The sequence below is a fragment of the Pinus tabuliformis genome, chromosome J (genome assembly GCF_031772625.1).
Source record: "Pinus tabuliformis cultivar Carrire ecotype Pingquan chromosome J, CPIR1, whole genome shotgun sequence".
NCBI classification, from domain to species: domain Eukaryota; kingdom Viridiplantae; phylum Streptophyta; class Pinopsida; order Pinales; family Pinaceae; genus Pinus; species Pinus tabuliformis.
Genome location: NC_142295.1, coordinates 645,355,309 through 645,378,735, shown reverse-complemented (window position 1 = coordinate 645,378,735; position 23,427 = coordinate 645,355,309). Strand labels below are relative to the sequence as shown.

At 39.9% G+C, this 23,427-nt stretch overlaps 1 protein-coding gene across 1 annotated transcript in view; it reads right to left on the bottom strand.

The window, feature by feature from the left end:
- The window catches only part of LOC149228577 (coatomer subunit beta'-1-like), a 109,582-nt gene that overhangs the window by 5,117 nt on the left and 81,038 nt on the right, over nt 1-23,427 (bottom strand). The window lies entirely within an intron of this gene.

Below are 23,427 nucleotides of genomic sequence, written 5' to 3'. Positions count from 1 at the left end.
GAAGAAAACAATATGAAGAATAATCTTTAGTTATAGTGATGGCAAATATATAGACATGAACATACCCCATGAATAGCATTAGGTGTACTTTACAACCCTTTAGGCACGACACCAAGTCCAATTTTGACATAGGTAAAAAAGTATATACAAGCTGTAATGATGATAAAATGATACCTGGGGTCAAAGTGTTGATTGGAGTAGAGCGGTAAGGTTCATGCTTGCCTAGGTGCTAAGGTTAGCAGAGGGAACCACAAGACAACCACTTAGCATGATATTAATTTATTTAACTATTTCCTAAAAAAAAAAAATCCTAAGTTAACTAATGATTTAATCTCAGCCCTTCATCAAGATCTAACCTCAGCTGTTGAGAGTGAAAGAGGGACATAGGTCGAAATTATAAGAGATAGAGCAAGTGGCCAGTCAATTGAGCACAAGCAATTTGTCAAATCAATGAAGGGAGAGTCTAGGGTTTCAGCAGATTGCAGAGCGACTGCAACTAAAAAGGAGATTGACGTTCGTGCTACTCTTACAGCCCCAGTGTAGTTATTCCAACTAGCATGTGTGATCTGCAGCTTGCATGTTTGCTGATAGGTAGATCTGCATGGTCGTACAACAGATCGAGTGTGCAGTAGGGAGTTCGGTTTATCTTGGGAGCTTATCGATGTCTCTCTGTAAAGAAAGGTAAGTTTTCCCTTGCTATAAATTTTTTGAAGATTGCCTTTTGCTGAAGATAATAAAAGACACACAAAGTTCATAGATTTTCCCGAAGTTGGGGTTTCCTAGGTATATCTTGTGTTATTGTGTTGAATGTGTTTATCTTTTGATTTATTATTAATTTCCATTGTGCATGTTAAGTTAGAAAACTCAATGTATTTTCAATTTAAGTTTATGGAACAGTTGTTGTTTGTATTTTTGGTTTTTACACTTAGAAAATTTCCAAACAGTTACTGGGTTTTAAGGAAATCTAACACAAAGGATCTTAACTCGAGTGGTTTGGTGAACAACTTCTTTTCCCAGCCGCATGGTTTCAAGTCTCCAGAGACATGTTGTAACTAGCCCATTTGTGACATTTATGAAATAGTTGTATCTGGTGTAATAGTGGTAGTTGATCTTTCAAAGTTACCGATTCTCCAAAAATTCTCGTTCTGGTTAAAAAAATGATACCTGGAAATGGTTTTAACCTATTTTATCTCCTACATAGACTTATTTAGGACATATCTTTCAGGGTAGACATAACTATTGATTGTTGAAAAAAGTACCAAGGAGAGGTGTTACTAGGCGTTTATCCCTTTTAGCCTAGTTAGGACATTAATTACCTTTGTCTCAATGACATTTATGAGTTATATTAATGTCATGGGTGGAAAAAGTACTTAGAAATGTTGTACCATGTAATTTTTCTAATATTAAAGTCACTTGTACTTTATAAAGTGACTTTATGTGAAAGGTGCTAAGTGTATTTTTTTAATATTAAAGTGAGGTGAAAAATCACTTTATGAGAAAATTAGAAAAGGTACACAACTTGAAAAAGGTATTAGGAGACTTTTAAATGATAGGGCCAATGTGCGAGGGGGGTCATTTGGGATAATTAATCTCAACCACACATCTTGATATTTGAAGATGAAATCTCAACCATTGGATCCTAAGTTTAAAGATTCAATCTTTTCCAAGGAGACAAAAGAAAGAAAAGGGAAATCATTCTTCACTTCACAATTGAGAGAAAGCATGAGGAGAAGAAAAACTTCATGGAGGAGAAGAGATTGCAGCAGTGAGGAGGCACGAATTTCTAGAAGGATGTACAGCAGCACAAAAATCAAGGAAGCAGAAGCACAAAATTTGAGGAAGCTAGCAGCACAAAATTCGAGGCACCTGGACACAAATTTTTAGGAGTTTTTCAGCACTGTCCTGACCCAAAATTTGAGTCACGAATTTTGGGGTAGTTGCTACAGGTAGCACGAATTTTGAGGGAGGCTTCAGCTGAGTTCTGGCACAATTTTCAGGGAGGTACAATCACACTTCAGCGCAGAAATCTAGGCACACTTCAGAACATAATTTTTTAGGATCTGGGCAGAGATATTTTTCTAAAACTCTGGGCAGTCAATTTTGTGGAAATCTGAAATTTCAGTGGGCACAAATTTTCAAAATGAGTGCAATTAATGCTACAGCAAAAAGGGAGATAAGTACTGTGTTTTATGTACTTATTTAAATTTTCTCAAGCAATAAAATCCTCCTTTGAAGACCGGTTTTCCCCAAGAGGCTGTGGGGTTTTTCCAGAGTCAACTTGGCCAAAAACTAATCTCTTATGTGTTAAATGCTTGCATTAATTATCAGCGGTTAGGAATGTGAAAAAGAGTAGAAGCACTATTTATGTTTGCAATAAATGCTTTCTGAAATCTATATCAGCAAGACAAAACATGTGGGTTGGGCCTAAACAAACACATGCAAACTTGTAAATTGGGTTAATAGTGCAGATCATTAAATTTCTACATGGTATCAGAGCAAGTTTGAAGCCTCAAATCTCAAATTTCAGTCAGCTGATAAAGAGAGCAGCAAGCATTAAATTCTGCAAACTGTGAACCAAAACTTTTGAAACTTTGCCAGAAACCCAAATTTACCCATATTGTTGGTTGTGGGGTCATCGCCACTGGGTTGAGAGTAGAGGACAGATTGGCAGGAGCTGAAAACTTTGGCCCATGGAAGGAGAGAATTATGCTTTTACTGGAGGAATTTGAAGTGTGAGATGTCCAATGTTGTTGAAGCAGTTGTACAAGCACCCACTAATCCAGCTCAGTTGATGGATTTCAATAGGAAGAATGTGAAGGCAAAGAGGATCCTTCTAGATCCCATCAAGGACCATTTATTCCCTCATGTTTCAGGGATGAGATATGCGATCAAATGTGGGAGTCCTTGGTGTCTTTACACCAGAGTTCTAATGAGAACAGGAAGATGGTGTTGAGACAAAAGCTATGCAACACCAAGATGACCAAGACCAACAGTGTGACCTCTTTCCTCACCAAAGTCTCACAAGTGAAGGATAAGTTAGTTGCCATTGGAGAAGCTGTTCCAGAGGAGCAGTTGGTTAACACTGCCTTAGATGGGTTTGTTGGAACTTGGAAATACTGAGATGGGGGTTGAATCAATATTTCTTAACAATTAGCACTTTTTAATATTTTTCAAAGCATTAGTTAATCTTCAATTATTATTATTGTTTTCTTAAGATAATAATCCACAGTAGACAACACCATACAACAATGCAAAAAGGTAAAACAATGTACACATATTTTTAGGTGGTAAACCCCCTCCAGGTCAAAAACCACTAAATTTTTCTCTAGTAATTGTCTTCTTCTCTCTTTAAAAAATATTAATTACATCAAGATTTCAGCTACAATTGAGGAATGTGTCAACCCCCTAATTCACAGGCCACAACATATAGGACGCTACTAAACCCTAATATCTTGTTGCAACCAGAAGGGCACCCCAACGCCCTATATATCAGGCCACAACCTAATGAGTGCCCCAACACTCTATTTACCAGTTGTTGTCGGAAAGGATGTTTCGCTACCCTGTTAGTTTATCAACCACAATGTCCTGTGTAAGCCACAACTTGCCCTAGCAGGCTAGCACCACCCTACCGCACTGAAGTGTTCTCAGGCCACAACTTGAAGGTGACTCCAATCACCCAAAAGAATCGATAGATCATGTTTCACAATTTTCACACTAGATCCCCTTATGAAGATATTGTGTATCCTGTCACGTCCTAGTAGCCATTGACCACTGAACAATCTTGTTCAAGCCAATCACTGCACATCATTATTATTGCTCAACTGCACATCACTGTCGAAGTTCTGGAGTCTTGTTAGAAGGCCGAAATTCTGTAGTTGCTAAGGAGGTCAAAATTCTGGAGTAATTGAGTCGAAAATGTTGTTGCTAGATCGAAGTTTTGGATTGAAGCTGCACTTTGAAGGGCTTACATTTGGAAGAATAAGAAAAGGATATTTACAAGGAGGAAGGGCTAACTTGGTGGAGGAGGGAGGTCTGTGCGTCTAGAGTCTTGGTCTATCTCATCTTGTTTTTGAATATACTGAAAGAAGAGTTCGTTGACTAGGTTTTCCCCTATATAGGGATTTTAGCCCTAGTTGTCCGCCTATATCTGGTGTCCCTGATCTTCATGTTTTGTTTTTGATAGTTGCTTGATGAAACAAAGATAAAATAAGAAAACAAGAAAGTTAATAAGAACATAAAAATATCAAAAGTAATTATCAACATAAGAAAATATTTTTGCCTTTCTGATTTTCTAACATGGTATCAAAGCTAAAAGGTGAAAGAAGGAAGGAAAAAGGCAGCCTGAAGATCTATTGAAAGGAGAATAAGGGGTTTTAAGGATAGAAATAGAAGACATCAACATGACAAACTCAATGAAGGAAGAGAAAAAACTAGAAGGGGCCTCCAACTACAGGGCCTGGAAAAAGAAAATAGATCTCATTCTCGAAAAGAATAAATTTTAGATCTTGTTCAAGGAAAAGTCAAGAAGCCTATTGATGAATCAAGTAATGTAGATACAGTGAAGTTTAGAGAACTTGAAATCGTGGCTATGAATCTATTAGTGGATTGAGTTGAGGATAACTTAATTCCATACATATCCGACATAAATTCCGCTCAAGAAATGTATGAGGCTCTCTCCAAGTTATTCACAATCAAGAACATAGGTCACTTAGCAAGCCTCAAAAATGAGCTAAGAACTGTTAATATGACAAATGACGATATTGTTTCATCATACTTTATAAGGATATCCAGAATCAAAGATGAACTCTAAGCAATAGATGAAGTTGTCCAAGAAAAGGAGCTTGTAATTACCGCTCTTCTAGGACTACCTAAATCTTGGAATGCCTTTGCATCAGGACTCAACAGCTGGAAGGATATGCCTACATTTGAACAAATGTGGAATGCATGTAGCCAAGAAGACCAGAATATCGATGGTAAACAACAAAAAGAAAAATGAAAAAGAAAATACCTCGAATGCTTACTCTGCTCATCATAAAAAGAAAGGAATCTTCAAGAAGTTCAAAGGACCAAAGAAGAAGATGGACCTATCCAAGGTTGAATGTTACAATTGCCACAAGATGGGACTTTACCAGAGTCATTGTCCTGCGAATCCAAGAAATAAGAAAAGAAATAGGGATCAAGTGAATGTCGTTGATGAAGCTCCATCTAAGAAGAACAAGACTGGAGAAGAATCAAAAGTCAAGGACTTATTCTACTGAGTTATTCACAATCAAGAACACAGGTCACTTAGCAAGCCTTAAGAATGAGCTAAGAACTGTTAAGATGACAAATGATGATATTGTTTCATCATTCTTTATAAGGATATCCAAAATCAGAGATGAACTCTAAGCAATAGATGAAGTTGTCCAAGAAAAGGAGCTTGTAATTACTACACTTCTAGGACTACCTAAATCTTGGAGTGCCTTTGCATCAAGACTCAACATTTGCAAGGATATGCCTACATTTGAACAAATGTGGAAATGCGTGTAGCCAAGAAGAAGCAAGAATATCGATGGTAAACAACAAAAAGGAAAATGAAAAATAAAACACCTCGAATGCTTACTCTGCTCATCACAAAAAGAAAGGAATCTTCAAGAAATTCAAAGAAGCAAAGAAGAAGATGAACCTATCCAAGGTTGAATGTTACAATTGCCACAATATGGGACATTACCAGAGTCGTCGTCCTGAGAATCCAAGAAATAGGGATCAAGCAAATGTCATTGATGAAGCTCCATCTAAGAAGAACAAGACTAGAGAAGAATCAGAAGTCAAGGACTTATACTACTAAGTCCTCCCTTACACTTATCCTCCCTTAGTCTTCTATTCTAAGTTTTGAATTGTTTTCCTTTATGTTTTGATCTCTACAATTTGTAGGTCTAACAGGTTGTTAGAACACTTTTTATTTTGATAAAGTTGTAGGTATCCCTCAAGATTGAATTAGGAGGGAGCCCTCACTATTTTACCAAAGATAAGTATCTTACTCCTTGTCTTATCTTCTATGTTTGGTTTCCCTCTCTTATCAACATGTGTTTGTATTATATGCTAACAACCTTCTCTCTATATTTTTTCTTGGCTAGGAAAGTGTGTTAATTGCTCAGGTTCATGGAGAAGACTTCAAAGACAGACTTGAAGTATGAAAGAAGTTCTATTGAAACCGTTCAAGCATTAATGTCCTACAAGGTTTCTTTAAAAACAACCCAAGGTATGTCTTATTGTTAAAATTGGCAGCTAGAGCCAAACTCCATGTGGGTCTTCCTATTTATGGCAGCTGATATTTTTCTTGTATTCCTCTTATCGAGAGGTGTAGGATTGATCTAATGATCATCTGATTCTGACAAGTATTCATGGAGATATGAATTTATTCGTGTTACTTGACAATTTGTCAAGGTCTGCCAGCAACCCAATTACCCCATCTCAACCTCAACGTTGCACTATAAATAGAGGTGGCCTTCAAATCATTTTGACACATACTACTCCTAAGATCTCTCTCCACTCATTTGGGTTTCGTGGCTAGAGAGATCAAAAAGGAGAAGCCCTAGATGCAATTGATGGAGGAAGTTTATACGTTGTCTTAGAGGAGTTCAAGCCATGCCCTAGCCGTCGAGAAAAGAAAGATCTGGCTGCAGTCCTAGAGGGGAGCTCTAGCCCTAGACACAGTGAAGGAAAGAGCCCTAATTGCAGACACCTATACGCCACCCTAAAGAGATCAAACCGCAGTCAAGGAAGAGACTTAAACGTTGCCCTAATGAGATCAAGACACAGTCATGGAGGAGACTTATAAGCAGTCCAAAGGAAGGATCTAGCCACCATCATTTAAGGATCTAGCCACAGTCATCTAAGGACCTAGTTGTTGTCATAATGATGCCTATCCGTAGTCAATAAAGCCTAGCCGCAGTCATGTATTACAAGGAGGTTTGGCCGCAGTTAAAAGGGAGACCTGTAGCTGTCATGAGGAGTACCAATACGCAGTATGAAGGTGGCCCTAATCTGTTGTCCCAAAGGTCCTTATTACGCATCCCTAATCTGTTGTTAAGGGAGGCCCATTAGTAGTCTTGTGAAGACTCCTATTTGCTGTCATGAAAAGACCCTATACGCAGCTCTCTTAGCCAGTTGGAGAGGCCCTAACCAACAGCATAGGAAGGCCCTTATTCACAATTAAGAGAAACTCTAAGCCACTGTCAAAAGGTGTCCTATCATAGCATAAATTATTGTAGGTGTCAGTGTTGTATTAAAGGCTATGACTAGGCATGAGTCAAGGAGTTACTTGGACCGATTGGAAGAATCTGAAGCTATAGCTAGCTGCTTTGCTAGGTTGCAAACCATAGCAAGCAGCTAAGGTTGTTCCAAGGCAGCATTGCAGTACTCATTGAGTACAGGTGGCAACGTGGATTAGGAGAGACTCTCCTAGGTGCACTGCAGCCCTTGGAAGGCTTAGTTGGATGACAGCGTGGAAAGTTAAAGGGCTTCTTCTTGTGCCCTAACTAGAATTGCAGGAGCAGGGAATTAGAGGAACATTGCAGCAACATAGGATATGATGCATTCTAGAAGTACTCTTCATGAGTGTTTAAAGTCTGTAGGTGCTACAAACTATTAGTGGAATGTTGCAGTAGTAAGAAGGGCTTCTAGATTGATGATCTACTACAGCACTCTTATTGGTTGAAGACTGTCATGGGAATTCAGGACATCATCTCTGATCTGTCATCATTAGTAGAATGATGGTCTTTCTAATGTTGTCATAAAAATCTCAGATTTATCTATTTGTACTCTCTCTCTTTGCTGAACTATTGAAGAATATAAGAAGAATTGATCAAGGGTTTCCCCACATTGGGGTTTGTCCCTGGTTGGTGCCACATCTTGTGTACTCTTGTCTTGGCTTGTCTTTTGTTGTTTATGTTTACATTATATCTGCACTTTACTATCACGCTGATGTGATTGCTAATCTGAATATTGTCATTGGGCTAATATGAAAAATTGAAGTAAATTGCTCTTAGCATAGAACATACCTAAATTTAACATGGTATCGGCGCTGAGGTGAAGACAAAGCCCAAGCAAGAGTGAAAGAGCAATCACTGAACACAGTTGGATAATGTCAAAGGCTCAATGGGTTCCTCATCCCACTTCCTAGCTGTAGACAAGCTCCGCGAAAAAGTCTGACTTTCACGGATGGAAGATGTCTCTGGATCTTACATTGGAAGAGCAAGAAGTGTTGGATTACATGAAGGGTAAAATCCCTAAGCCTCCATCAAATGCACCGACTGCTTCAAAGAACAAATTCACCAAGGGTGAAGTCGAAGCGAAGAAGATTATCAGAGATTCCATTGACAAGTGTCTGGTGGCCTACCTAAAGGTCACTTCAATGGAAAGTCCGGATCTAAGGGTGGAAGGAAGGGCAGATGCCTTGCTTGCAATAAGTTTGGCCATTATGCGAGGGAGTGTCCAAATAGAAGGGACACATCACATGATGATGATCACAATCATTCCAAGGGCATCTTCAATGATCGAAGGAATGGCAAAGGAAAAAGGAATGTAGGACATCAAGGAAATGGCCGACTCTTCAAGAAAGCAAGGAACTCCAGGTATGAAGAATCAAATGTTGTTTCTGGTAACCAAAAGGAGTATTATCTTATATCGGCCCTCTCCACTACCTCTACTATGGACACTTTGGGAAATTGGTTTATTGATAGTGGTGCTTCAAGGCACTTCACCAGATTCAAGGAAGCTCTCTCTAATCTAAGAGAGAAGGAAACAAACTTGGAGATTATTCATGGAGATGATGCCACCTATCCCATACAAGGTATTGGGAATGTTACTCTTCATTTGGATTAAGCTAACTCGATTCATTTACAAGAAGCACTTTATGTACCTGATCTCAAGAAGAACCTGGTGTCCATTTCAGCAATGGAAGACAAGGTTACAAGGTGGCATTCATTGATGGAAAGGTACGTGTTTGAAAAAGAAATTTTAAAGATGCTTTTACTCTTGGGTTCAGGGTTGGCACTTTGTATCAAGTTGCAGGAAGTCCATTAGGGACGATGTCGTGTGACACATCTCTTCTATGGCATCAGAGGTCTGCCCCTTGTAAGGCCCTTCCCAATGTGAGACAGTTGGTGACAAGGATGCTTGAATTCAAAGAAGAGCATGAAGGTAAATGTTCGAGATGCACCAAAGAAAAACTTACAAGTGGACCATTCCCCTCATGTAATAGCAAGACCACAGATATGGAACAACCCGAGGGGTTTGAGATTCATGATCAAGAATCTCATGTATGCAAGTAGAAGAAAGCTCACTATGATTTAAAGCAAGCACCCCAGGCTTGGTATGAGAGGATTGACAGCGATATGATGATGCTGAGATTCACTAGGAGTGAAGTTGATCTAAACCTTTTCTTTAAGGTTCTGGATGATAGACCTCTCATACTGGTACTTTATATGGATGACCTCTTTCTGGCAGGTTCAGACCCTCTCATTTGCAAAAGTAAGAGGGAGTTGGATTCCAAGTTTGGAATGGTGGACTACAAGCCCATGACTACCCCTATGGAGCTTAACTTTAAGAAGTTATGCGGTAGTGCTGCCAGACCTGATTTGGGAAGCCTTTGAGTTTCGTCAACTCAAAGTAGCATTGATGTTCTTGGTGAAATCTAGTCCAGATATATGTTTCGCAATTAGCATGTTGAGCCATCATATGGCTGAGCCTCATCACTTATATTGGATTGGTGCCCAGAATCTTTTGAGATATCTTCAGGGTACAATCACTCATGGACTGAGATACACTGTTGGAGCTATGAGGCTGCATTGTTATTCTGATGCTGATTAGGCAGGCAGTGATGAGCAAGAAGCAGAAGTCGGTTGCTTTGAGCACCGCTGAGGCCAAATACATAGCTGAGAGTATGGCCTCCTGTGAAGCTGTCTGGTTGTGAAAGCTCTTTAATGAACTGTTTGGACACGTGTTGGATACCACCGTGATCTTCTGTGACAACCAGAGTGGGATTCAATTGTTGAGGAATCTTGTGTTCTATGATCGCTCCAAGAATATAGACATCAGGTACCACTTTATTTGGGATATGGTACATCAAGGAGCAAGAAGGCTCCAACACATTGGGACTGACGTGCAGGTCGTCGATATTCAAATGAAGCCCCTGGGAAAGGTCAAATTCTTGACTTTCTAAGAACGACTAGGGGTCGTGGAGAGACCCTCTCCTGAGGGTCCTGTATGATATATCGAGCTCTGAAAGCTCCAAGGGTCTTGGGGTACTTCTTGGAGCGATGAGCAACCACAGGGTGAGTGGTTCAGCCTTCCCCTAGCGGTTTGCTATATAGGAAGGATGAGTGGTTCATTCTTCTCCTACTGAGACACAGTCATAGGGTGAGTGGTTCAGCCTTCCCCTGTGATACCCCATAGAGACATGTAGGCAGGATGAGTGGTTCATCCTTCCCTTGCTGAGACATCCTACCCATGCAATTTGGGCCTCATGTGAAGTACCTCTCATCTAGCCAATCAGTAGGGAAATGAGGATAGGGGCCATAGTACTACCGATGGGCGCATCGTGTACTATCGTACTCCCTATGCTAGGATGATATTGATCTGGGATCAATTGGAACTAACTTCGGGTCAGTAAGAGTGGTATGATACACTCTCTTTATTTGGAACTGATTTCGGATCAGGAAGAGTGGTATGATAAACTCTCTTTATTTTGAACTGATTTCAGATCAGTAAGAGTGGTATGATACACTATCTTTATTTGGAACTGATTTTGGATCAGTAAGAGTGGTATGATACACTCTCTTTATTTGGAACTAATTTCGGATAAGTAAGAGTGGTATGAGACACTCTCTTTATATGGGACTGACTTCGGGTCAGTAGAGAATGGTATGATACATTCTCGATCACTTCTTCTTCTTCATAGTTCAGCAAAGCAGAGCAGAGAAGCGCAATGCGTTGATGCCAAAGATAGTACAGCCTGGCATATGGATTAACAGATGGAGTTCTCCCTAGTTGAGAGGGAGAGTTAAAATTGGCAACTATGGCCAAACTCCATGTGGATCTTCTTATTTATGGCAGCTGATATTTTTCTTGGATTCCTTTAGTCGAAAGGTGTAGGATTGATCTAAAGATCATCTGATTCCGACGTGTATTCATGGAGATATGAATTTATTTGTGTTACTTGACAATTTGTGAAGGTCGGCCAGCGACCAAATTACCCCATCTCAACCTCAACGTTGCACTATAAATAGAGGTGGCCTTCAAGTCATTTTGACACACACCTCTCCTAAGATCTCTCTCCACTCGTTTGGGTTTGGTGACTAGAGAGATCAAAAGGGAGAAGCCCTAGATGCAATTGATGGAGGAAGTCTATACACTGTCTTAGAGGAGGTCAAGCCATGCCCTAGCTGTAGAGAAAGGAAGGATTTGGCCGTAGTCTTAGAGGGGAGCTCTAGCCCTAGACGCAATGAAGGAAAGAGCCCTAATTGCAGACACCTATATGCTGCACTAAATAGATCAAACGGCAGTCAAGGAAGATACTTATACGCTGCCCTAATGAGATCAAGACACAGTCATGGAGGAGACTTATACACAGTCCAAAGGAAGGATCTAGCCACCATCATCTAAGGATCTAGCCGCAGTCATCTAAGGACCTAGCTATTCTCATAATGGTGCCTAGCCGCAGTCATGTATTACAAGGAGGTCTGGCCGCAGTTAAAAGGGAGACCTGTAGTTGTCAAGAGGAGTAGAAATATGTAGTATGAAGGTGGCCCTAATCCGTTGTCCCAAAGATCCTTATTACGCAGCCCTAATCTGTTGTTAAGAGAGACCCATTAGTAGTCTTGTGAAGACTCTTATTTGTTGTCATGAAAAGACCCTATATGCAGCGCTCTTAGCCAGTTGGAGAGGCCCTAACCAACAGCATAGGAAGGCCTTTATTCACAGTTAAGAGAGACTTTAAGCCACTGTCAAAAGGTGTCCTATCATAGCATAAATTGTTGTAGGTGTCAGTGTTGTACTAAAGGCTATGACTAGGCATGAGTCAAGGAGTTACTTGGACCTGTTGAAAGAATCTGAAGCTACAGCTAGCTACTTTGCTAGGCTGCAAACCATAGCAAGGAACTAAGGTTGTTCCAAGGCAGCATTGCAGTACTCATTAAGTACAGGTGGCAGCGTGGATTAGGAGAGACTCTCCTAGGTGGAATGTAGCCCTTGGAAGGCTTAGTTGGCTGACAGCGTGGAAAGTTAAAGGGCTTCTTCTTGTGCCCTAACTAGAATTGCAGGAGCAGGCAATTAGAGGAACATTGCAGCAGCATAGAATATGATGCATTCTAGAAGTACCCTTCATGAGTGTTTGAAGTTTGTAGGTGCTACAAACTATTAGTGGAATGTTGCAGTAGTAAGAAGGGCTTCTAGATTGATGATCTACTACAACACTCTTATTGGTTGAAGACTGTCATGGGAATTTAGGACTACATCTCTGATCTATCATAATTAGTAGAATGATGGTCTTTCTATTGTTGTCATAAAAATCTCATATTTATGTATTTGTACTGTCTCTCTCTCTCTGTTGAACTATTGAAGAATATAAGAAGAATTGATCAAGGGTTTCCCAACATTGGGGTTTGTCCCTAGCTGGTGCCACATCTTGTGTACTCTTGTCTTGGCTTGTCTTCTGTTGTTTATGTTTATGTTCTATCTGCACTTTACTATCATGCTAATGTGATTGCTAATCTGAATATTGTCATTGGGCTAACATGAAAAATTGAAGTAAATTGCTCTTAGGATAAAACATACCTAAATTTAATGCTTAGCCTATAAGCTTTGTTACAAAGATATCTCTATATAAAGGTAGAGCCATTCTTATTTTAAATTTTTCTCTACATTACTATCATCGTTATGTCCAAGGTTTTGAATCGTAAGAGATTCTTGTTTGGGCGATTAATCATTAGATTGAATCTACCCTCATTATATTTTGGTCATTGGTATGGAACCCTAAAAGGTTCTCTATAAAACCATAACCTAAGCGTATGTCTATACTTATGAAACCCTAGTCTACATAGGTTTAATGATGAAGTATAGAAATCTTATTCTCTTGTTTAGAGTCTTGGTATTGTTATAATAAAAACCCTAGTCCTTTAGGGTTTGATGTTAATGTTTAAAATGAAGCCCTAGAACTTTTAGGGTTTGGTACACTAGGGTTTATGACCAAAACCCTTATAATATCTATAATAAGATCCTAAGAATGGAACCCTAGGTGTATATTCGTCTGTCTGATCGAAACCATAGTTTAGACAAAATTGTTGTATGTCTAACTTTAATGTATTGATATTTGTGTCTTGGGTTTGCCTAGTAGATATTGTTGTGATATGCTTGTGCATGATTATGAAATCCCAGATATGTATAACCTAATTGTTGATGCTCATAGTTTGTAAATTCTAGGGTTTGTACTGAAGACCCATTTGGGCATGTTACATATTGTAAAGAAAAAATTATTGAGTCAAAAGACCCTCCAAGACCTCATCATGGCACAAAGATCAAGTTGGCCTACATGAAGGGACAAGTCGGCCTTAAGATAGCAATTCATACCCCTCACAAGCCTATAAATAAGAAGTAATTCAACCTCATTTGCTCACTCACTCAAGCAAGTTCGATCTCCTCAAGATAGAAGTTGGAAAAGGATGAAGAAGAAGAAGAAGATCAAGATCGAAGTTTTTGGGCCTCTCTCTTTTTCTCCTTTGTTAAGGTTTCTACAGCTTCTAGGCTAGACGAAATTCTGAAGCTGCATCGAAGTCGTGAAGCTGAAAGGTCAAAGCTATGAAGCTGCCTCTAGATTGAAGTTGTGAAGTTGTTAGGTCAAAACTACTGAAGCTGCATCAAGGTCGAAGTTGTGAGGCTGCTAGGTCGAAGTTTGTTGTTGGAAGCTATGTAAGGAAAGCTTATCAAGAAGTAAGGATGACTTCGTCTTGGAGGGTCTTGGTCAAGGGTCATAGGTCTTAGAATTCATCAATTGAAGTTCTATAAGAAGAGAAGGATTCTAGTGGGTTTTCCTCTCAGTTGGATAAGTTTTGGCCCTGGTTGATCGCTTATATCTTGTGTTCTATTGTCTCATTGTTCTTTATGATTTAGTAGATGTTTGATGATAGAGAACATTAATAATAAGAAAAAAAGAAGAAGTTAATCGAGTAAAGTAAAAATTCATCAAAAACAGTTATCAAAGTAAGAGAAATCACCTACACTTGTTGCCCCCTAGATTTCTCAACATGTAAAACACACCTCGAAATGGTCATTCTGGAGAATGATTAATTTTTGTATAGTTTAATACAATTTTATATCTTTTTGGGAGGTTTTTGGGCTCATTTTAAGGCCAAATTGGATTCTAGAAGAAGCATGATGATCAGGGTTCAATGGCGAATAGTCCTAAAAGCATGAAAAGTCTTGATGATGTATTTTTGATGTTAGAATCATTGTAATCCATCTATATAGACTCGTCACTCACCATTTTTCTTTTGTACAATTACCAATAGTGAGATCCACTAGCTGTCAAAAATTGGATAAATGAATTTTACATTTAACAACTTTTATAATTCCTCTTTTATAATTTCCCTTGGATTGGATTCATCCTTCTCTGGGGTTGCCTAATTGGTCTAGCATTTTTCTATATATATATATATATATATATATGATGCAAACACGCATTAGGGTTTATGGCTCTCACATCTACATATTCCCATGCAAAAGTAGAGGCATGTTTTTGTAGCATTTGCATCAATTTAACTCTTTGGGACTCCTCCAAGTTGTATTTAATATTTAGGGTTTTACCTTGATTAATCTCTACAGGAACCCTACCAAATTATGTCATAGAATTCATTGATAACATAGAATTATAAGATGAAAAATCTTCTCTAGTACAACTATTTTAGAAATCTGTCTAACATATCCACATAACAACTTTGTTTTTGAGGAAACTCATAATTATTTATAAAATTTGTTAATTGACCTTCTTCAACATCTTGTTTAAAAGACATTGCTTGGGAAACTATTAGAACAAGTTGTACTATTTCATTATCATTCTCATCATTGATCCAATCAATGTTTTCTAATTTAGTAATTGTTTTGGCAAGAGGATAAAGTGTAAATTTCTTTGTTGCATTTCCATTATAAATTGTCATGTTTCCATACCTACAACTAATAAATACATCGATCGTGGCTAATCAGAGCCTTCCTAATATTAATGGATGTCCTCCTAGGTTGGTTTTAGGTGTAAGAACCATGAAATCAACTGGGTATTCCCAAGAGTCCAAAGACACAAGAATATCTTCTAATACACCTTTTGGTTTTATAGTAGATCTATCTACTAGTTGTAAAATAGTTGGTGTATAGCGAAGATTGTTCAATTGTAATTCATCCATTATATTCTTTGTCATTACATTTATAGCTGCTCCTAGATCAATAAGTGTGTTAGGAATTGCAATATTATTAATGTGCATTTTTACAATGAGACTTCCTGGATCTAAATATTTTTCTATACAAGTTCTTCCCATCATTATACCTGCTAATTTTCCAATGAGATGTACTTTATGTGGTTCTTTCCTCTCTCTTCTTGGATTTTTTATACAAAATTCCTTTATTGTTTTAGCATATATAGGAATATATTCTATTGCTTGTAATAAAGGAATTTGAATACATTTCTTCCTTAATTCATCTAACATATCATAATCTAATGGTGTTATTTGTTTTTATACATTCTTATTTATCTTTATTCTCTATCGAAAAGAAGGATTTTGAGAAGATGTAGAAGGTTGATCTACTAGAGGAATAGGGGATGTTTGTTTTATTATTGTATCATCTATTTTCGTAGGAATTTCTTCCTCATTTTGTTCTTCGATGATTATTAAGGAATCCTTATGAAGTACTCTTCCTGACCTAAGATGAATAACATTAAGATCAAGGGGAGCAATAATATAGGTTTGGAAATTTTACAGCTCAGCATTGTGAGCGGGTTGAGCTACTTTATTATTGGGGTTTGGGACCAGTGAGAGTGGTACATACTATGACGCTGACTTCGGGTCGGTTGAGACTGGTCTGGGACCAGTGGTACACTCTCTGAGACTGTGATACTGGTCTGGGACCAGTGGTAGGAGTTGTACCCACTATGATGCTGACTTTGGGTCGGTTGAGGCTAGTCTGGGACCAGTGGTACACTCTCTGTGATTGTGATACTGGTCTGGGACCAGTTGTAGGAGTGGTACCTACTATGACGCTGACTTCAGGTCGGTTGAGACTGGTCTGGGACCAGTGGTACGCACTCTGAGACTAACTTTGAGTCAGTGGAGGATGATACTAGTCTGGGACCAGTGGTAGGAGTTGTACTCACTATGACGCTGACTTCGGGTTGGTTGAGACTGGTCTAGGACCAGTGGTACATACTCTGAGACTGACTTTGAGTCAGTATGATACATCCTCGATCATTTCTTCTTCTTCATAATTCGGACAAAAGCAGAGCAGAACAGAACAAAGCAGAGCAGAGCAGTACAGATCAATACAAGGCAGAACAAGACAAAGCAGAACAGGCAAAATAGAGCAGAGCAGGGCAAGGGTCAGGCTGTACAGGGCAGTGCATTTGATGGATGAATAGTAGCGACCGACAGACAAATTGCAGATGAAGTTCTCCCTAGTTGAGAGGGAGTGTTAAAATTGGCAACTAGGGCCAAACTTCATGTGGGTCATCTTATTCATGGCTGATAATATTTTTATTAGATTCCTCTCATCGAGAGGTGTAGGATTGATCTAAAGATCATCCGATTCCGATAAGTATTCATGGAGATATGAATTTATTTTGATTATGGAATTATTATCAAGCCGACCTACAACTTATGTAGGCTCAAGAAGCCCAAACATCATGTCTATTCAACCTCTACATTTTAGTATAAATAGAAGAGGACTTCAATTCATTTCTACACACACTTGGATCTCTTCCTCTCTCTACTTGTCTTTGGGTTTTAGTAGGAGGAGAGATCCTAAGTTGAAGCCAATGATGCCAGTGATGCTAATGATGCTGGTGTAGCCGATGATGCCGGTGATGCTGATGATGATGATGCCGATGATGCTGATGATGATGATGTCGTTGATGTCGATGATACTGATGATGATGATGTCGGCTGATGCCAATGATACTGATGTCGCTGATGCTGATGCCGCTGATCTAGGGTTTGTTGCTGCTGATGTAAATCAAATTTATGTACTATTTCTCTCTGCTGAATTATTGAAGATAAAAGAAGATTTGATCAAAGGGTTTCCCCATATTGGGGTTTGTCCCTGGCTAGCCGCCACATCTTGCATCTCTTGTCATGGCTTGTTTTCTGTTGATCGTTTAATGTTCTATCTGCACTTTACTTATGTACATGTGATTGCTAATTTGTGGATAATAATAAGAAAGATAAGTAAACTGCTCTAAGCATAGAACATACCATAAAATTAACAAGGTATCAGAGCTAAGGTGAAGACAATGCCCAAGCAAGATTGAAAGAGCAATCACCAACAACAGTTGGGACAAGACAAAAGGATCAATGGGTTCAAATTCACCGAGGGTGAAGTGGAAGCAAAGAATATTATCAGAATGGCGCAGCGGAAGTTTTTGATGGCCTACTTAAAGATCACTTCATTGGGGAGTTCAGATCTAAGGGTGTAGGGAATGTTATCCCTCAATTGAATGAAGGTAACTTGATTCATTTACAGAATCTATTTTATGTACCTGACCGCAAGAAGAACCTAGTGTCCATTTCAGCAATGGAAGTCAAAGGTTACAGGGTGGCACTCATCGATGGAAAGGTACGTGTTTGAAAATAGGTTTTTTCAGAGATGTTTTTGAGTTCAGGGTTGTATAAAGTTGCAGGAAGTCCACTGGGGACCATGTCCATTGACACAGCACTGGAGGTCTGTGAGTCAGATGGTGACAAGGATGCCTCAATTCAAAAAGAGCATGAAGGTACATGTCTGAGATGTACTAAAGGAAAATCTTACAAGGGGACCATTCCCCTCATGTAGCAGGTCCATAGGTTTGGAACAACCCGTGGAGTTTGAGATTCATGAACGGGAATCTCATGTATGCAGGTGGAAGAAAGCCCTCTATGGCTTGAATCAAAACACCTCGGGTGTAGTATGAGAGGATTGATAGCTGTTTGATGAAGCTGAGATTCACTAGGAGCAAAACTGATCCAAACCATTACCCGAAGGTTGTGGATGATACACCTCTCATATTGGCGCCTCATAAGGATGACCTATTTCTGACAAGTGCAGACCCTCTCATTTGCAGAAGTAAGAGGGAGTTGGATTCCGAATGTGGAATGATAAACTGCAAGCCTGTGACTACCTCGAGGATATTAACTTTCAGAAGTTATATGGTAGTGATGTCGGACCAGATTTGGGAAATGCCTCTGAGTTTTATAAACTCAATCATGTTGATGTTCTTGGTGAACTCCAAACATATGTTTTGCAGTTAGCATGGTGAGCTCATATTTGGTTGAGCCTCACTGGATTGGTGCCAAGAATCCTCTGAGATATCTTCGGGGCACAATCTCTCATGGATTGAGATACACTGCCGAAAATATGAAAACTGCATGATTATTCGAATGCTAACTGGGCAGGCAGTGTGGAGGATCACTAGAGCACTTCTCAGTGCTGGTTCTCTTTGGATTCTGCTTCGATATCATGGATAAGCAGGAAGTAGAAATCGGTTGGTATAAGTACCGCCGAGACCGGATACATAACTACGAGTATGACCTCGTATGAAGTTGCCTGGTTGTGGAAACTCTTCAGTGAGTACACATGATGAATACCACTGTGATTCTCTGTGACAACCAGAGGTCGGATTCGATTATTGAGGAATCTCATATTCAATGATTGCTCCAGTAGAAAGACATCAGATACGGCCTTATCTGGGATATGGTAAGTCGATAAGCAAGGAGGCTCCATCGCACTAAGATGATGTACAGATCGCTACACTTTGTTAGAGCCCCAGGGAAAGATCAAATTTGTGATTTTCCAGAACGACTTGGAGTCGTCGAGAGACCCTTGTAAAAGGGTCCTGCATGTTGCATACATTGAGCTCTGGGAGCTCTAGGGGCTTGCGGTTCTTACTGGAGAAACATACGACCATAGGGTGACTCACCCTCCCCTAGTGGTGCGCACTGGGACAAGATGATTCGCTCTCTTGTGGGACAGGTTAATTCGCTCTCTTGTGGACATGATGATTCGCTCTCCTGTGGACAGGATGATTCACTCTCCTGTGGACAAGATGATTCGCTCTCTTGTGGGACAAAATGATTCGCTCTCTTGTGGGACAGGACGATTCACTCTCCTGTGGACAAGATGATTCGCTCTCCTGTGAACAAGATGATTCGCTCTCTTGTGGGACAAGATGATTCGCTCTCTTGTGGGACAGGATGATTCGCTCTCCTATGTAGCAGGATGATTAATTCTCCTATGAGGTCTGGATGATGTGTTCTCCATGACGATTGTGTAGCAGGATGATTAATTCTCCTGTGAGGTCTGGATGATGTGTTCTCCATGACGATTGTGTAGCAGGATGATTAGTTCTCCTGTGAGGTCTGGATGATGTGTTCTCCATGACGATTGTGTAGCAGGATGATTAGTTCTCCTGTGAGGTCTAGATGATGTGTTCTCCATGACGATTGTGTAGCAGGATGATTAGTTCTCCTGTGAGGCTTGGATGATGTGTTCTCCATGGCGATTGTGTAGCAGGATGATTAGTTCTCCTGTGAGGACAGGATTGATTAAGTTCTCCTGTCAAGGCATCCTACCCATGCAGTCTGGGACTCATGGGAAGTACCTCTCATCTGATCAATGAGCAAGGAAATGAGGATAGGGACCATAGTAGTATCGATGGATGCATCGTTGTATCTATTGTACTCCCTATGCTAGGATGACCTTCATTGATCTGGGATCAATGATACTGGTCTGGGACTAGTGGTAGGAGTTGTACCCACTATGACGCTGACTTCGGGTCGGTTGACACTGGTATGGGACCAGTGGTACATACTCTGAGACTGACCTTTGGTCAGTGCAGTACTGGTCTGGGACCAAGGAGAGTGGTACATACTATAACACTGACTTCGGGTCGGTTTAGACTAGTCTAGGACCAGTGGTACACTCTCTGAGACTGCGATACTGGTCTGGGACCAGTGGTAGGAGTTGTACCCACTATGACGCTGACTCCAGATCGGTTGAGAATGGTCTGGGACCAGTGGCACACTCTCTAAGACTGACCTTTGGTCAGTGCAGTACTGGTCTGGGACCAGTGAGAGTGGTACATACTATGACACTAACTTTGGGTCAGTTGAGACAGGTCTAGGACTAGTGGTACACTCTCTGAGACTGCGATACTAGTCTGGGACTAGTGGTAGGAGTTGTACCCACTATGACGCTGACTTCGGGTCAGTTGAGACTGGTCTGGGACCAATGGTACATACTCTGAGACTGACCTTTGGTCAGTGCAGTACTGGTCTGGGACCAGTGAGAGTGGTACATACTATGACGCTGACTTCGGGTCGGTTGAGACTGGTCTGGGACCAGTGGTACACTCTTTGAGACTGTGATACTAGTCTGGGACCAGTGGTAGGAGTTGTACCCACTATGACGCTGACTTCGAGTCAGCTGAGACTGATCTGGGACCAGTGGTACATTCTCTATGACTACGATACTAGTCTGGGACTAGTGGTAGGAGTGCTACCTACTATGACGCTAACTTCGGGTCGATTGAGACTGGTCTGGGACCAGTGGTACGCACTTTGAGACTGACTTTGAGTTAGTGGAGGATAATACTAGTCTGGGACCAGTGGTAGGAGTTGTACTCACTATGACGCTGACTTCAGGTTGGTTGAGACTGGTCTGGGACCAGTGGTACATACTCTGAGACTGACTTTGAGTCAGTATGATACATCCTCGATCATTTCTTCTTCTTCATAATTCGGACAAAAGCAGAGCAGAACAGAACAAAGCAGAGCAGAGCAGTATAGATCGATACAGGGCAGAACAAGACAAAGCAGAACAGGCAGAATAGAGCAGAGTAGGGCAAGGGTCATGTTGTAGGGCAAGGGTCATGTTGTACAAGGCAGTGCATTTAATGGATGAATAGTAGCGACTGACAGACAGATTGCAGATGAAGTTCTCCCTAGTTGAGAGGGAGTGTTAAAATTGGCAACTAGGGTCAAACTTCATGTGGGTCATCTTATTCATGGCTGATAATATTTTTATTAGATTCCTCTCGTCGAGAGGTGTAGGATTGATCTAAAGATCATCCGATTCCGATAAGTATTCATGGAGATATGAATTTATTTTGATTATGGAATTATTATCAAGCTGACCTACAACTTATGTAGGCTCAAGAAGCCCAAACGTCATGTCTATTCAACCTCTACGTTTTAGTATAAATAGAAGAGGACTTCAATTCGTTTCTACACACACTTGGATCTCTTCCTCTCTCTACTTGTCTTTGGGTTTTAGTAGGAGAAGAGATCCTAAGTTGAAGCCGATGATGCCGGTGATGCCGATGATGCTGGTGAAGCCGATGATGCCGGTGAAGCCGATGATGATGATGATGCCGATGATGCCGGTGATGCCAATGATGATGATGCCCGCTAATGCCGATGATATTGATGCCGCTGATGCCAATGATGTTGATGCTACTGATCTAGGGTTTGCTGCTATCGATGTAAATCAGATTTATGTACTATTTCTCTCTGCTAAATTATTGAAGATAAAGAAGATTTAATCAAAGGGTTTCCCCAAATTGGGGTTTGTCCCTGGCTAGCCGCCACATCTTGCATCTCTTGTCTTGGCTTGTTTTCTGTTGATCGTTTAATGTTCTATCTGCACTTTACTTATGTACATGTGATTGCTAATTTGTGGATAATAATAAGAAATATAAGTAAACTGCTCTAAGAATAGAACATACCATAAAATTAACAGTTGTACTGGTAACTAAGCAAGCCTCTGTGAAACTTGTGTTGATGCTAACTAAAGAGGTTGGCTAGAAGTCAATTGTGGTTGTGGACTTAATTGTGGAGGAGGTTGATATGATTGTTGAGGTTGATATTGAGGATATTGAGGAAATGTTGGATAATATTGTTGGATATACTGAGGATTATTTGGCATTCCCACATATGCCCCTCACCAACCTTGTTTCCAAGGTTGATTTTGGATTTGAGGTGGCCATGGTTGCCAAGGTAAGGGTGTATTCCAACTACTCTATGGATATTGTTGATAAGCATGAAATTGTTAAGTAGGATCTTGAATAGTACCTGGTTGTCGAGCTTGCCAAGGTCTTCTTGGTGCTACAAAACAAAGTTGTTCCAAGGCAAATCTGGTTGTCGAGCTTGCCAAGGTCTTCTTGGTGCTACAAAACAAAGTTGTTCCAAGGCTTTCATTTGCTCCATTATCCTCTTGATAGATTGCTTTAAGTCCAGGTAGGGATGGGCAATCCTCTATCGCATGCTTTTTTGCACAAATGACACAAATTTCAATGTTACCTAAAGGACACTCTTTCAAAGGATGTTTTTGTACATCAAGGACAAAATATTGATAATATTACATTTTTTGTCTTTTGTTTGTTTTGAATTTTTAACATAGCAATATTTCACTTAAATTTTAAAGAATATCAATTTTAAATTTTTCTAACGAGTGGCCAAGTTCAGCTCTACTTACCGGACCAAATGTTGATTTACTTACTCTAGTCATTGTTGGATCTCGAGGCCCCTTACCATATTTAGCTCTTCCTCGTAATATATGCTTTCATAATTCACAAACTTCTTGAAAAGTAAGTTGTGCTACATCTTCTTTACCCATTAAATTCAAGAGATCAATCCATTCATCTCTAATTCCTCGAAGTAAAAGAGTTTTGGGAGTGTCAATTCCTAATTTATGTTGCTTTCCTCTCTTGATATTGTTGATAACATCACTGACATTGCCAAAAAACCACGATTTTTTTGGCCCAAAAAAATCATGATTTTTTCCTTTGGCAATATTTTCTGATTTTTGCCAATTTTTCAGATTTCGAAAAAATGAATATATTTTGTATTTTTTAATGTTTGTCACGCTTCGCTGAATTTTGCCAATTTTTTCGCCAATGTTTCTGAGAAGATGTTTCATGGACCTTCGCCGATTTTTTGCCGATGCCAATTTTTTCAACACTGGTTCTCTCTCTGTTTTTATATATATGTATGTATAACATTGAATGCCACCCAGCATGGCCTCCAAATTTGGTAAAGGGAGAGATCATTTAAGATACATTATCTAGGCTTAATTTGTTAGCTGTAGCCTCCAGCTTGGCTGGAAACCATGTTTGATACATGCCTATAATGGAAGTTTCAACTCACACTATAGCCCACA